The sequence below is a fragment of the Aethalodelphis obliquidens genome, unplaced genomic scaffold, assembly GCF_003676395.1.
Source record: "Aethalodelphis obliquidens isolate GAN/ISIS:26980383/991018 unplaced genomic scaffold, ASM367639v1 scaffold61, whole genome shotgun sequence".
Taxonomy (NCBI): domain Eukaryota; kingdom Metazoa; phylum Chordata; class Mammalia; order Artiodactyla; family Delphinidae; genus Aethalodelphis; species Aethalodelphis obliquidens.
In genome coordinates, this window is record NW_020838005.1 from 8,900,223 (window position 1) to 8,914,753 (window position 14,531).

General features: G+C 45.6%; 1 long non-coding RNA gene across 2 annotated transcripts in view; it reads right to left on the minus strand.

The window, feature by feature from the left end:
• Window positions 1-2,231: 2,231 nt before the first annotated feature.
• LOC113610069 (uncharacterized) overlaps window positions 2,232-14,531 on the minus strand; it is a 72,407-nt gene continuing 60,107 nt past the window's right edge. Inside the window, exons 5-6 of one of the 2 annotated variants that reach the window (XR_003428931.1) lie at window positions 6,980-8,998; window positions 2,232-6,204 (exon numbers count right to left, since the gene is read on the minus strand). This is a non-coding gene — a long non-coding RNA (uncharacterized LOC113610069). Of the gene's footprint in view, window positions 8,999-14,531 lie in introns of both variants that reach the window. The other variant, XR_003428930.1, reaches the window with a different exon arrangement.

Here is a 14,531-nt window from a genome sequence, read left to right on the forward strand (position 1 = left end):
CTCCTCAGGAGTCTTAGACTGAATTCCCAAAGGCCTCTCAAGGCCAGGAAATCCATGCCAAAGGCCTGCCATCAGATTCTGCCTCGGTGGCATTCTTGGTCCCCAAAATACCAAGATTCCTGTACATGCCAGGAGACAGTCTTGCCCATTCACCTGATAAGGCTGCTCAGAACCCATGGATCTCCAGTTTCTGGAGGGACCAGCCAGAGAGAAAAGAAAAATATTTCAGTTTTACTCAGTAAGGTATAATTTACCAAATTTCTGTAAGTCATGAGTAACTTGAGGGGAAGTGCTTCCCTCTATCTGGAAAACACAAATCAGAATCAGTAATATTCCAGACAAAACCCATAAACATTATAACCGTATTTACCAGTTCACTTAGTAACCAATCCTTTTGTTAACGTTTTATGAAGCCATCAGGATTTCCATTAGGGTTTTAAATGTCTTTCTTACCCAGTTCAGCAGTATAATCTGAGGGACTTCCCTGGCGATCCAGTGGTTAAGACTCTGCACTTCCACTGCAGGGGGCATGGGTTCAATCCCCGGTCGGGGAATTAAGATTGCGACTTAATTTTGCCATGTCGTGCAGCAAAAAAGAAAAAAAAGTATTATCTAAAATTTATTAGTCCTTCCTATGAATCTTCTTGAAGACGAAGCAAGTTTGCAAAGCATCAGCTTAACTGTCTATCAAAGACTTAAAAGGCAAGGTTAAAGATCTGATTAGTGTGTTAACAAAAAAGCTTAGTCAAGTTGCTGTGATATACAACATTTTAAGATAACCAGAATTATGACTGATAGCATTATACCAGGACATATCTACATTTCAGAAACTTTACATGATTTCTAGAATATATTATAATAACATTTATCTGTACTGTATAATCTGAGGAGTCTTATCACCCACTTGACGATGCTTCCCATGTAATTCAACATACCAAATAATACGAGTTAAATACTGCTCTCTAAGATGCATCAAGGGCCCGCTAAAGCATCCCGAAGTTAGCTGGAGGGCAAAAGAATTTTAATTAAAATTTGGTATTTGGGAAGTTCGTCAAAAAGTTTCAAAACACTTGGTCAAATAAGATCACAGGTCACTGTAAGACAACACTTGTTTCTTAACCAAAGTGAGAAGAGATCTCAGAAACAAATATAGATCACTTACAGGCAAGGAAGTTCACATAATCTGTTATCAAAAGCAGCATTCTAGGGACTTCCCTGGTGGCACAGTGGTTGGGAATCCGCCTGCCAATGCAGGGGACACGGGTTCGAGCCCTGGTCCGGGAGGATCCCACATGGCCATGGAGTAACTGGGCCCGTGCGCCACAACTACTGAGCCTGTGCTCTAGAGCCCAGGCTCCGCGATAAGAGAAGCCACAGCACCAAATGAAGAGTAGCCCCTGCTCACTGCAACTAGAGAAAAGCCCACGCGCAGCAATGAAGACCCAACACGGCCAAAAATAAATAAAAATTAAAAAAAAAAGCATTCTAAGTAAACTTGTTCCCTTAGTAGAGAGGGACCAAATCGAGTCTTGCACCAGCCTATTTTTAATAACAAAATCCATTTACTTACTTAAGTTTAACCTAATCTCAGCCCAACCATGTGTAAAACTCCCTTTAAAAAAAACATATATCCTACTTTCCTGCTGTATACTGAAATGTTTCCTTTATTATTTTAGTAGCTTTAATTACATATTTAAATTTGAATCCAAAGCTCTAAAAAACCCTTAATTTCTAGTGAAATCCAAGAAGCGATCAATTATTAACTGTCCTTTAGCATTCTGTAGGTTGGCAAACAACAATAATTTTTTTTTTTTTTTTGCGGTACGCAGGCCTCTCACTGTTGTGGCCTCTCCCGTTGCGGAGCACAGGCTCCAGACGCGCAGGCTCAGCGGCCATGGCTCACGGGCCCAGCCACTCCGCGGCATGTGGGATCTCCCCGGACCAGGGCACGAACCCATGTCCCCTGCATCGGCAGGCAGACTCTCAACCACTGGCCACCAGGGAAGCCCAATAATAATTTTTTAAAACATCTGCTTTTTATAGAAAATAGTGTGGTACCAAACATAGTCCCAGACACCTTTAGCTTCTATATTCAGTACTTAATGTTTCAGTACCCTGCCTGGGAATGACCTAGCTATTCAGTATCCCCCGTCATCCAACCCAAACTAGCACAACTCTAAAATTTAAGTTACCAAATATCTGGAGGGACCACCCTTAAGCAGACATTCCCAAATCATAGCCATTTCTAAAGAGGTCACCCAAAAGCTCTCATCCTATTTGCATCTAATTTACTTATAAGAATTTCATCATACCAAGCTAATTTTTTTTTCTGTTGACAAACTGCAACAGAAACAACATAAACCCATTCACCCTCAGTAAACCCAGGCACAATAAAAGACATGTCTGTATTGACCACACCAACAATTGCCTTCATACTTCCTTGCCAAGAGAACCCCAATACTGTTCAGTTATTAGGCCCATGATTTTCATTGGTCCCTCCTTAGCCCCAGTGGGTGAATGAGGATTAGGTTAAAGCAATCCTGGTGTAATTCCTTTTCTTCTTGGCAATATTTGATTTAATACAGGTGCAACCTTGCTTAAGAACTGTGAAGGCAAATAAGGGAACTTTTGGGTTTCCTTTGCTCTTGAAAGGGACAAAAGGTTCATACTTTCCTGAATCTGGTCATTGTTGGATGAGGACTGGTGCCGTGGAAGCTGTCTTAGGATCATGAGGGAACAAATCCAAGGACAAAACGGACATGTAAAAATGGCAGAGGAAAATATGGCAAGAACCTGGATCCTTGATGTCACTGATTCACTGACTGAATCTATGCTGGAACCATTAGGAATTAGTCGTAATTGTTTAAGATACTTTTAGTTGTGTTTTCTATTACAAGCATTTAAAAGCATCCTAAGTAAGTAATGTTAAAGGCATCTCTCACAATTTATACTTACTTTTCGGAAACTCTTACTAGAAATTTCTATTGCTGGTTATAAGGTTTATCCTAAATAGTTTGAATTTTCTAAAAGACATGTCTGTATTAGTCAAACCAACAAGCTTAAGCTAGCTTCAATACCAGATATCAATTCCATACTGAATATTTCCCAGATCATGAGGACCTGAAGTTCATTTTGGCCTGTTTTCTAAATAGTAGTAAGTATTTAATTTGTAAGCATTTACTTTTAAGTCTATTAAATAGAGCTCATTTACAAGTTAACCTCAGCAATACTATCCAAAGACAAAGACACCTAATCATAATGAAACACATACATCCAGATAGATCTCATAGCCAGCAAACTTATATGCAAGACAAATGTAAACATACACACAGAACAAAATCTAATTCCTGCAGAACAAAAACAAAAGGGTGAAGTCCAACAATTTCCTCAACTTTTTCAAACAAGGATCCTACTTTTTAACAGCAAACAACATGCAAATGTAAAGATAAGGAATCATTACCACACGTGTCATGGCAATTCACCTGGCAAATGCAAACCAAAAATAACAGTTGGAATAGGTTGAACTTACTTAGTTACCTTCAAGCTTGCTCCTCAGAATATTTTCGTTCTCTTGGGGTCAGAATTCTGAAAAAAAGGTATTTTATCAAGCCAGCTTTCTCTTAACTGCATATGCAAAAAGAACCAGTTTTGGAATTTTAAGAGAGTTTCATCTTAAGTAATTTAGTCCAGAGTCTAAAGAATGTAGTGGTGGTGAAATGTTTAAAAAAAATCTTCTTTCTCTCCCTTTCTAGGAGCATACTGAAGATCTCCCAGTTTTGCAAAATACATGCTAGGGGGACTACAAGATGGAACAGAGCTCTGATTATCCATACTTAATTATTCATGGCTGGTGTTATCTAATATTAATAAAGCAAACAAATGCAATGCAAAATGGTCTTTCAGGATCACAGTTCCCCAGTGCCAAAAAGGGAGATACCCATTCATTGCAAAAGGAAAATCCCAACTAATGCTCGACCACAGGCAAAACCCAACACAATAGGGAAGGACACCCTGGTGCCGTCACACGCAAGCCCTGTTACCGAAGACGTCTCAACTGACCAGTGCATACTGATACACACACATACAAACAACAAACGAATGCTCCCACTAACAAAGGCACAAGCTGGAGTGGCTCACCCCAAAACAATACACACACAAAAAAACACAAACTACGGTCACATAGAAATCAGTGGAGGTGTAGTCTAAAATTCCATTTCTACTCCCAGATGGAGGTCTCCAAACAGACTGGCTTAGCTCTCAAAAGAGAACAGACCCAGAGTGTCTCACTTCCTACAAGGGAAGTAACCCAAATGGAGTGGAGAGAATTCCCAACCTGTGCAAGATGGAGCGACTTACCCCCAAGTGACACCAAATGTGGGCCACAGCTCTGGACGTTTCTCTGCTCCAAATGACCTTGTGCACTGGGGCAGCTGACGCCTCTCAGGGAGAGTCCCTCACAGTTCCTGGATGCAAAATGAGCTCCAGCAGCTGCTGGGAACTTGGGAAGGGGCTGTCCCTGGCCGGGGTCCACCCGCCACAGGCACAGATTCCTGGCTGGCTCACCATAATTGTTACTGAACGCAAGTCTGTGCCTAATAACACAGTGAGACCGAACAATACTGAAACATTAGAGTTTGAAGCAGAGAGGTTAATTGTGGGGCCAGGCAAGGAGACAGGTGGCTCATGCCTTAAAAAGGCCAAACTCCGAAAAGCTTTCAGCAAAGCCCTTTTTAAAGGCAAGGTGAGGGGGTGTGTGAATTGTTGCAAACTTCTTGGTGTCAGATCCTTTGTTCTTGTAGCTGTCCCTGTAGGCCAGGTTTCTGTTATTCTGTGTTCAGGTCAGGTCAAGGTCAGGCTATCCTGTATATTTCAAGCCATAGGCAACATTCTTTTACAAAAGGTGCAGAGCCAGCATGACTTAAGCAGAGGCAACAGGGCACAAAGGTTGGAGCTAAAGAAATAGATCCAATATGGAGTCAGATTTATTCTTCCCTATTACAAGACCACACACACCCCAACTTCAGATTCAAGTCCCCCATGCATGGCATCACAAGGTCCTGCAGGGGAAACTTAGTCCCTTCCTTCAGTGATCCGACGCTGGAGTTTTTCTGCAGTGTTTCTTCCAGCATGGCCATGCAGCCAAGGACTGAGCATCTCCAGCGACAGAGAGCTCGGCCCGTTCTCACAAACTCTGTTAGGAAGTACTCCCCCCACACCCCTGGGTTTTTTAGCATAAATCTGTTTTCACAGCAACCAGCCTTTACCATTGGTTTCCGCCCCCACCCTGGGAAAACCTTCCTCTCCACAACCTCCAGAGCATTCGGACAGCAAGCGTGCCCCCCCACCCCTTCTATCCATGTGAATCCTGTTCCTTTGTCCCAGCATCGCATGGTTTGTGTCCCCTTCTGGTCTGAACGCTTCTGCCCTGCATGTGTCACGTTTGGGGCTAATGTTGCCCCTGAGGTGTGGTGCCCACAGTCAGACACAGCACACTGGGTGTGGTGATTTGTCCATCAATAATTTGGCACTTCGATGGCTTTTCTCACGAGACAGATGATTGCCTTTCGCAACATGAGCCCTTGAAGGCTGACATGGGTCACTTCTGGGGACAGTGTAATGATGGGTCTGAGTAAGGCCAGAGGGTCTTGCTCCTTTTCCACGTGCAGTGGTTCCCAGACAGTGGCCACAGGACACAGGTCACCAACGGTCAGGGGACTTCCCATGCAAAGGTTGCCAACTGTGATTGTGCTTCCATGCTGGAACCTGGGTGCCCTTGATGCCCTTGAAGTGTTCTTCATCCATCTCTGGAGGGCCTGCTACACGTATACATTCCATGACCAGTGCAATGTGTTTATAAGCGGGTGCATAATAAATTACTGGAAACAGCTGAGGTTTTAATCCTCCATTAATACAGAAAGTTTGACTCCTGTCAGCCATGGTCTCTGCTTAAAATATTTAGGAGTTGGTTTCCACAGCGGTCTGCCAAAGCCTTCCATGATGGATGGCGGAAGCCGAGTCGGGGGCACTTCACTCACTGTGGAGGTGCGGGGGCCAGGGGCGTGCTGCTGCTTCTCACACCAGGTCAAGGAGCCAGGACTGTTCTGTGAGAAGAGTAGGAAGCCACTCGAGGACACGTAGAATTTCCGTCTCCAGTCTGAGGGTTAAGGACAGGGATGTCCAGCATCTTCTTTGTCAGGGGCTCCTCTGTTGAAGCCATTTGCCTGTTAGTATCCGGGTTTCCCTGCGGATGTGTCCTTTACACTAGTTTTCTCACTTTCAGAGCTGCTATCATGACTGGTCACCCAGGTACGACACGGGTATTTCTATCTATCCGCCCCACACCAAAGCCCTCCCTTATCCTGGGCAGTAAGGGCCCCTGGGGTCCTTTAGAACCTGACACTGATACCTGCAGGGAAGGGCCTGATCCTAAAATACATGAGAGGATCCAGCACTGAACACCTGGGTGATGCCCTCGTGAGAAATTTAGGAAATGCCACTTGAGGTAACGGGTCTATCAATGGTGCTACCCCTTCATCCTTACAGACATGAAGTTCCCTGCAAGCTTTCCTGCCTGCTGCATAGTAAAGGAAGCAAAACAATAAATACGGGTGTGCTGCCCTGCCATGTGGCAAGCGCTCACGTGCCCAGCACTTGATGCCCAGACCCGTCCCTGCCTCGCCTCCCGTCTCCTCCGCTCCGGCCATCCCCAGCCGTGTCGCTGGCGGCACCATTACCGACCCTCCTCCTCGCTGCGGGAAGTTCCTCAGGCATCCCAGGCCCTCCCGGGACGTCCAGACCCCACGGCTTTCCTATAACACTCTCCCTTCCACCAAACTGCTCTTTGGTAGGTCTACGAACGCCTCGTACCATGTCTGCGCACCTGCACAGGGGGTGGAGCCCTCTCCCCGCTCTTGGTCCAGCCTCGCCCTCCCTTCCAGGCCCCTGATTGTGCAGCCCCCAGCGCGCTCTGCTCACTCACAGGGGACCAGGGTGCTTCTGTCCTGGTGCCGCGCTTGGCGTGCGCTGTGTCATGTCGGGCGGAAGACAGTTCTCCAAGGGCCTCTCCTGTGTCTGACATCTTGCAGGCGGAGACGCTGACACCTCTGTTCTGGATGGACCGTCTTTACAAGCATGCTTACACGGTGGACAGCCTGGAACCTCGGAGATGGAGGTTCCCTCTGGAGAAGGGGTGGCAGCCGTGCTTCCCATCGTACAAGCCTTGCCTGCCTTGGGCTCCAGGTTCCTCTCCTGTAATGCCACCCGCTGCCATGCAGTCACCATGTGGCCACCTGAGTCACCCTGCAGGAACTGGGGAACTAGCACAAGAAAAGACTGGCACCCAGACTACTGATATAATTTAAGTCCTTTATCTCTGACCCAGGGTCCTGTGTCTCCTGCCAGCACCCAGGACACTGGTGGGCTAGCTCCTCACTTACAAGTGGGGGAAAATCTCAGCCCTTTCACAGCTCTTGACAGGACCTTACTCTGGGAGTCTCATCTCCCCCAAATAAGAAAGTCAAGGGTAGAGACAGGAATCCTGTATTATATTTCCTAACACCTCTGATGTTTTCCCCTACACATTCTAGTGCACAGTAAGGTTTTTTGATGATGAAATAAATGATATTGATAATAAAGGCAAATAATCATAGCAAGAAGCTCCCTAGTTGGACTCAGTTTCCACCCATAATGATCTTTTCTGTTCTGCATGGCTCTGGGTCTCTCAAGCAATAGGGTCGTTTTTTAATTGCACATGTGCAAGAGGGGATGGGCAAGGAGCAAGTGTGGGGAGCCTAGGGAATAAGATGAAGGGAATAGGTTCCATAACCAAGCTGTGGCAGAGATTCCTAATTGCCACTCAATATTCATTCTTCCTTTTTTTTCCTTGTAAAAATAATCCTAATTATTGTTTTAGCTGAGAACATCATGGCTAGCTAAAATCATACATTTCTCAGTCTGCTTTATAGCCAGATCTGGCGTATCACAGAGTTCTAGCCGAGGAGACATAGTGGAAGTGGAAGAGAGTGTGCCCTCATTTTCACTCCTTTTTTCTTCCTACTGCCTGGATTGCAAATATAATTGCTGGCACTCCAGCAGCCATGTTGGCCCATGAGGTGAATTTGGAAATAGAATTCATGCATAGTGAGTAACAAGACAGGAGGAGCATGAGCCCCTGATACCATGAAGCCACCAAACCATCTGTGAACTGACTCCTGACTTCGTTCATGAGAGAAAAAGAAACTTCTATTTTCTTTAAGCCACTGTTATTTTGGATCTTCTAGCAACCTAATCCTAACTACTACACAAACTCAATTTTCACTGAGTGTGGAGTATATTATAAATCACACTTCCTAAGAAAGGTGCCATCCTATGTCCTTTTGACACTCAAAACATTGAAAAGTGAGGGCTACGATCAAACCACGTACATGTCTCCATGCAACCCAACAGCAAACCCATTTTAAACAACTGAATTCAATTCTATTTTATGAAGAACTTAGTCTGACTCACACATGTGTGTAGTGTGTCTTAGGAATACTTACATAAACATATTTAGGAATGGCTTGTTTCAAATATTTTCTAACAGCTTGAACGTAAAGATTTTACTACCTAAAATAAAATGTCATAGGTACTTTGAAAATGCTTCGTAACTTCGCATGCCACCAGCACAGCCCAATTCAGGCTGGGCCTGGCTTCCAACCTTGGCATCCTTCCTCTTGTACCCTAGTGATTTTAATCCCTTGGGCCAACCCCAAGCCAAGGCAAGAGACGCCCCAGCCCTACCAGCTCCACAGCCTGGGACCCTGGCTTCAGGGGACCATTGCTACCATCGGCTGCCTTATGCAAAATGCGATCCTTAATAAACCCTTCTGTGGAATGTGGAGAGGGAACACGGCGGGGCAATGCTAAAAGCACTCATGGTCTCGATTCTCGCCCCAGCTCCGTGGTGTACCAGTTGTGCTGCCGTCAGGAATGCATGGGCGTTCAGTCTCTGTGTCCTCACCTGACAGAAAAGGAATGAAGCAGTCTTTGAGGTTTCACAGAGGAATTCATGAGGAAGAGCTCTGTAACTAGAAGGGCCCCATCACGTCACAGACCATGAAGATGGGGACTTCTGACATTTAGAAATCCAATGGAAAAGGAAGGAAACCATGGACTTAGCCTACTGGGCATATATTAATTTTGCAAGGGTGTCAACCCCTATCATCTGTAACTTCTTGGATGTCTATCAACCCAAACCTATTAGGACCTTCTTTGGAGAGTTATCTCAGAGAAACTGTTTCCTTCTGCCCTCTTTCCAACATACACAGTGGAGGCTAAGGGTATTGCTTTAACTCATCAAACCAAATAAGGTTTATTAATATTGACCAGAGACTTATTAATACGTCTTTTGTTACCCAAACGTTATTGACCAGAGATGTTTCAATATTGATTTACATAACAAATCACCAGCCACAGGCGTTAGATTCTGAAAAAATCCCCTGGTCAATAAATGAGTTAATTAAAAGAATTTAGATATCGGTCTCAGAACAGCAAGATTCGCCTGGTACCTTCTGAAAGACCAAGGGCAGATGGTGGCATTTCAATATTCACCATTATAGCAGTGTTACTATTCACTATTTTAAAAGATCATCAGGGATACAGGCGAGGCTCATTCTTTAGTCAGTGGTTTCTCAAACACCATGAGGAGAACCTGCTGTCTTCCTGGTGAAGTTCTCAGTCAGGACTGTAGAGAGAAGCCCACAGTTCTGAGATGGAGCACAGAAGTCAGATGCAGGGGGCTCTCTGAGTTGGGCTAACTTGTCAACCTGCTCACCTCTGGTAGGTGGCCTACGTTTAGATCCCAGCTTTGCTATTCGCTTTCACGTAATCCTGGTCCCATAACTGAACTTCAGTTTCCTCATCTATAAAATGGGAATGAGGGACATACTAGATGCTTGTTACTTTCAATACCATTCCTCCTAGTTTCTCAAAAAACAAACAAATAAACAAAAAAACAATATCTACAGGATCAGAGACCATTGCTACATGCGCCGAAGCCTTGGGGACTCTGGGCCTCCCTCCCAGCATCCTTAGAGGGTCAAGAAGAGATGAAAGCTGATTCAGAGATGTTCCTTGGAGAAACAACTTCAAGACTTGTGTGGGATGGAACTCTACTGGATGACCTCAAACCAGAGGCAGAACTGTGAAGCAGACAAAGGCTGTGCTCAGTTCCCCTGCCTCCCAATTCCAGACCCCCTCTCCCTCCCGAGAAGATGTCCGTTCTTGGACACCAGTGTCCCTTAGCTGCTCATGGAGGCTCAGGTCATCTTTCCCTCCCGGGGAAGTCCAGTGCCCAGGGTTGGTCTCAGGCACCACACTCTCATCTCTCAGTCATCCTCATCACAACTTCCTTATGCACCAGACTCTTCTAGAAGAAGGTCTGATAAGGCGATTCACTCAGTGGTTAAGGAGCTCGTAAGATTCTTGGGGTTTCCCTGTTCAAGACAATTAGCAGTTCTTCCCATAGGAGATTTTAAGGCTAAGGCATCACCAAGAAGCCCTTTTATTCTCTTTCCTACCCACGGGTAAAAAGATTTTTATTTGCCAAAGAGGCGTAATAAGCAGTCACGCAGTGCTGGCCATGGGCTGAGGCCACCAGCGCCACCCGGGCCTGAACTTAACTGCTGCCCCCAGCAAGACACCCGAGCAGGACAGCTTTCCAAGCCCTGTCGCTGGCTTGTGAACCCACTATTAGACTTCCAAGATGAGCCTTTAGGAATTTCTAGCCTTAAAAAAGGATTTTGAGAATAGGCTGGTGAGGTAGCATTTTTTAAGGCAACAAGCTGTGTAAGTGTCCACCTAGTCCACCGACGGAGAGGCACACCTGAGCCCAAAGCACTGCCTCTGCCTTTCCCTGTCCTAAGACAGGTGACACCGAGAAAGGGGGGAAAGTCCTTTCAGCCTCAAAGGTCTTTCCAGTTGAAAACAGTGCTGAAGTAGCAAAATAAAATCACCCATCGACAAAAGTGTCGAGGGACCCAGCCCACCTCAAAGGCCTTCTCCCCTGAGCCAGGGTGTAGGAAGGAGTCTGGCACCAGCCTACCTGCCCTGTGCGGGCAAGGGAGACAGCAAGCAAGACCCAGGGAAAGCTGCTCAAGAATGGAGACACTTGCGGGCCGCTGGAGCCGAGGGGCCGAGGCCAGAGCGGCCAGGTCGCTGCAGATGGAGACAAGATGCTCTGTGACATGCCAAGCTGTGTGCTGGGAGGCCCGCACACAAACCCTAGCCAGGCTCTCACGTCCGCCCTGTCCCCCTCCACAGAAAGGCCTTATCACCTGTCACACACGGGTATTTTCAGCCACACTCGGCTGCACGGATAAACACGGTGTCCGCAGTAGCACCCTTGACTACAAAGGACAACTGTGACAAATGTCAGGGCCCTTTGAATTTGAAGATAGCCTTGTTAACTACTGCGGAGGCCGGACTTTCTGCTGTCAACAGAGCTTCTCAAGTTATTTACGCCCGCGGCGACTTGCATTAGATCACCCCGCCCCCCACTTTTAGCTGCTTCCCTGCGACATGTCAGAATGAAAGCCAGCCTGCTGTCAGCAGTCACATGTCCCACATCGCCTGGATGACCACTGAAACGGGAGTTCCCACCGTGGGCTTGAGGCGTCTCCACGTTAGCCCAACTCTAATTCCCCAGGGAACTTAATTGATGGCACAAAATGCTATCTCATCCTTCATTCTGAAACGCTGAAAGCCTTCCAACAGAATAAATCACTCTGTGAGACTCCGTAAACGCCCAGTCTCAACCATGCCTGCAAGGATTCTTGAAGAACCTGCACAAGGAGGCTATTGTACGCGTGTACAAATAGATGACACAATTCCAGGGTTTAATACTATCCGCCAAGTTAAACTACTGTGGAGCAGCTGTGCACATGTGGAATGATGCCTGGCACCACTGGAGATCCATAAATCAGCCCTGGCATACTTTCCTCCTATTAAGAGAGTCAAATAAGAAAAAAACCACAAATTAAGATGTGTCTAGGACATGGACGACATCGCCATTCCTCTCTGAATGCAAAAATAAATAAAAATTAGGCTTCATTTTGCTGGGGTTTCTTTCCGAGGGGCACAAGTTTTCCAGCATGTGAAAACCTGGCAGAAAACCTTGTTCTGAGCAGGGTCATGCTGGGCTAGTTGGTTTGCCTTTCTGTATGTCGCAGGCAAAACAGAAGTGATGAGCCAACCTGAGAGGCAGTTGTTCTTTACGAGGAGTGGACGGGGGCTTCCCTGGTGGCGCAGTGGTTGAGAATCCACCTGCCAATGCCAGGGACGTGGGTTTGAGCCCCAGTTGGGGAAGATCCCACATGCCGTGGAGCAACTAAGCCCGTGTGCCACAGCTACTGAAGTCTGCATGCCTGGAGTCCATGCTCCACAACAAGAGAAGCCACCGCAATGAGAAGCCCGTGCACTGCAATGATGAGTAGCCCCCGCTCACTACAGCTAAAGAAAGCCCGCACGCAGCAACGAAGTCCCAAGGCAGCCAAAAATAAATAAATCAACAAATAAATGAATAAATAAGGAGTGGACAGATACGCCAGGAACCCAATGCAGCCATAAATATATACATACATACATACATTCATAACTAAGGAATGGATGGATAAGCCAGGAACCCAAACTCTCCCAGGAAAATTATAACCAGATTATATGTGTAGGGCCCTGTCTCTTTGCAGTTCATCCCTTTGTTCTGGCTTGTTCGTCTGCAGGACAACAACACACAGCAGAGGTCAGATGGCTGGGCCACTGGACGCCTCCATCCAGCCTTGGGTGAATGGCTTGGCTGGAGAAGCCAGGTCAGACTAAAACGAAGGGAAGTTGCATCATTATAAAGCTGGGTCACCAGTGGATAGAGTGACCAACCACCTCAGTCAGCCTGCATCTGAGGGGGTTCCTGAGATGAACGAGTTTTGGTGCTAAAATGAGAAATACCCTTGGCAAACTGGGCAGAGTTTGTCACCCCAGTAAGTGACCGAGTTTTAGGCTATTTGGGAAAACTGAATCATCTATGAGTCTAAACAAGCTGATAACTCTCAGCTTCTCTTTAGCTGAGTGATGTCAACACAGACAATCCAGTCCCCAGCTAGATGACTCCGCAGAGTCACAAAGAGACCTGCTTTTACATGGAGACTGAGGGCGCACATGACCCCACAGCCCTTCCCAATGGCGCTGAAGGTCAGTGTCAACAAGCACACAAACCATTAGCTGAAGCTGGCTGAGGAGGGAGGAGAGAGAATGCTATGCCTTGATAGAGACAGGAGATCCATTTCTTCCGTGGCTGACTCTTCACAGACAGTTCTTCCATAGGAGCTCCAAAAAACGTCATTTGAATAAGCATATCGTCTCCTAAAGGAAATACCAGGAAGAAATATTCATTTGATTTTGGAGTTCCTTTATTTAAAAATCTCACTGTCTTATAATCAGGCATATTAAATCTTTATACACAACTTATAAAATGAATGATGTTCTTTTGGTGGCAGCCGCTGTCATAAGGCAAATGTGTGCTCTGTGGTCGGTACTGAAATTTTATTCTTCCCGATTACAGAAGCAAAACTCTTTTATTGTAGAAAACTTGGAAATTTTATGAAAACAAAACTTGAAATCACCTAAATTATTATTTTATAGTTTCATCCTATTCCTTTTCTGTGCACATATATTTTTTACATAGTTGGAGTCCTTGCGTGTCCACTTCAGTGTTCTGCTTTTTACCCCCGACATTGTATTTCCCATATTTTCATGTTTCATGAAGTATATTTCCAAGTCAGTGGTCCTGGACCCCTTTACATTCTTTAAATTTATCATGTGGACCAAATATCCTTAAAATTCTCCTCAAAGAGTCTTGTGAAATGTTCCCTAAAAATTCCAGTCGATTCTGTGACCTGAGTGAGTGTTTACTATATTTCCTGCACTAAGACATAGGAATTATGAAGATGTAAGACGAGAACTTCATGTGATACACACTCATGAGAATTTGAATCTGAAGCGACTCACTGTATTCTGTCCTAGTCATCAGTTATATGCACTGTAAAAACAACTTTCTAGAAACACGCCATGCATGTTTGACTCAACATGGCATTTTTTTATCATTTTTGTAAAAAGTTGGACACTGGGCTCTTTATCAGAAATGTAGTATGAAGTATATAATTTTTCCGCAAGGAGAAGCCAGATTCGATTTACATGAATTTAACATCATTTTAAACATTTCAGGGGTAGAGCTCTATCAATTAATATGCTTTCTTGCAAACAAAAAGGCTAACTGGCTTAGCCAAGAAGGACATCGATTAAGCTGCATAGTTTGGAGACCAGAGCAGAGCGGGCTTGGGTGAGAATGTCAGGGTCTCTCTCCTCTTTGTGCTCCTCTCAGCCTTGTCCTCCTTCCAGTGTTGGGCCATCCTCAGCCGGGGAGTATGATGGCTGCTCCCAACACAGCAAGGTCCAGAGGGAAATAAGGGACAAGGTCTTAGAATCAAGGAAGCCTTTTCCAGAGG